Here is a 2096-nt window from a genome sequence, read left to right as displayed (position 1 = left end):
TGTTCTCTTGTTTTGTTACTTGTTTTCTTTGCTGTCAGAAGCTTTTTGGTCTGATGTAGTCCCACTTGATTATTTTTGCTTTTGTTCAATTTGCCATTGGTGTTAAATCCAAAATATCTTGCTAAGACCAGTGTTAGAGAGCTTACCTTCTATATTTCATTCTAGGAGTTTTATGTCTTCAGGTCTTACATTTAAGTCTTTAGTCCATTTTGAGCTGATTTTTGTGTATTGTGTAAGAGGTACAAAGTTGTAGTTTTTTTTTGTTTGTTTGTTTGTTTATTTGTTTGCGTGTGGCTGTCCAGTTTTACCAACATCATTTTTTAAAGAGAGTATCTTTTCTCCATTGTGAACTCTTGGTGACTTTGTCAAAAATTAGTTGACCATACACGTGTGTTTATTTCTGGACTCTCTATTCTTTTCCATTAATGAGTGTGTCTGTTTTTATGCCAATACCATATTCTTTCAATTTCTATAGCTTTGTAATATAGTTTCAGATCAGAAAGTGTGAAACTCTACCTGTGTTCTCATTTCTCAAAATTGCTTTGGCTATTCGGGGTCTTTTGTGGTTCCTTACAAACTTTAGGCTTGTTATATTTCTGTGGAAATATAAGCTATTGGATTTTAATAGAGATATCATTGAATCTATACATCACTTTGGGTAGAATAAACACATTAACAATATTAATTCTTCCAATCTATGAACATGAGATGTCTTTCCATCTATTTATGTCTTCTTCAATTTTTTATCAATGTCCGATGGTTTTCAGTATATAGATCTTTTACCCTATGGTTAAATTATTTCTAAGTATTTTATTCTTTTTGATTCTACTGTAAATGGGATTGTTTTCTTAAATTTTTTTCAGGTGGGTCACTGTCAGCATACAGAAATACAATGATTTTGTATCCTGTAACTTTACTGAAGTCGTTTATCAGTTCTAACCTTTAAATTCATTAAATACTTTAGTCAAAGAATTTGCTATAAAATATTACCATTACTTAGTGAATTTCTTCAGCCCTTCTCTCACCTAGGTTACTATCCAAATTTAGTCAAATAATTTAAACCAAAGAGCAATAAACAAACATATCTGGGGGTTGACTACATCATAAATGATTTCATTATTGTACACTTTATAATTAATGTGCCAAATTAAACTTTTCTTAAATGAAATCATGAGAAATATTTTTATTTAATTTAGATTTATAATATGTTACATTATCCCTTGAGGCATCATAATTTGTCAACTAAATTTGCTACATTTCTGTTATTGTGTGCTGTGTTATCTTCATTATAAAAGATGTATGTAGACATCCTTCCCTCATGGCTTTTGATCTTGCTTTCTAAAATTACACTGGGTAAATTTAGCCAATCAGAGGTGAATTCCCTCATATCTCATTCCTAAATATAAAAACTATTTTCGTGTACTCATCACTTCTTCAATTTTCGCAGTAATTTGTTTTGTTTAGTTTGTTTTTTGTCATCCTTTCACATCCTTTCTGAACTTCCTTTAATGTCTTGAGAATTTTCTTATTCTAATCTGTTTTTATTTGTTGCCTCTTTAAGTTTCTCTTATCTTTCCTTATTAATCCCCTTTTTCATCCTTCTTTTAATAGAAATTTATTCATAGTACCATATTTTATTTTCTTTTATTTCTTTTATTTATTTTATTTTATTTTATTTTTATTTTTAATGCCTACAGCACTGGTATTCCTAGGTGGTCTCCCATCCAAGTACTAACCAGATGCGACCCTGCTTAGCTTCCAAAATCAGACGAGATCGGGCACGTTCAGGATGGCATGGCCATAGACTAGAGTCCTATCTTTCATCTGAGTGATTAATGCTGACTCACCTAATTTTCATAAATCTTATGGCTTCATCTATACTACAGTATCCTCTGCTAGCTATAGTGTTGACCACTAAAAACATCTCATACAACAATATTCTTCTACATTACTAACATGTCATCAAAGTTTCTATAAGATATCTTCTTCTGAATGCTCCAAGTAACTTCTAGTTAAGTATATGTAATAAACATTCTTTTCCCCTAAACTGTGCCTCCATTGTTTCTTATATTATGGTAACATCCCTTAAACAATTG

General features: G+C 30.8%; 1 pseudogene; it reads right to left on the bottom strand.

Moving 5' to 3' along the window:
* Positions 1-1688: 1688 nt before the first annotated feature.
* LOC120595195 (uncharacterized) lies at positions 1689-1806 on the bottom strand (annotated as a pseudogene).
* Positions 1807-2096: the final 290 nt, after the last annotated feature.

Source organism: Pteropus medius, unplaced genomic scaffold (genome assembly GCF_902729225.1).
Source record: "Pteropus medius unplaced genomic scaffold, Ma_sr-lr_union100, whole genome shotgun sequence".
Lineage (NCBI taxonomy): Eukaryota > Metazoa > Chordata > Mammalia > Chiroptera > Pteropodidae > Pteropus > Pteropus medius.
This window is presented reverse-complemented; position numbering and strand designations above follow the sequence as displayed.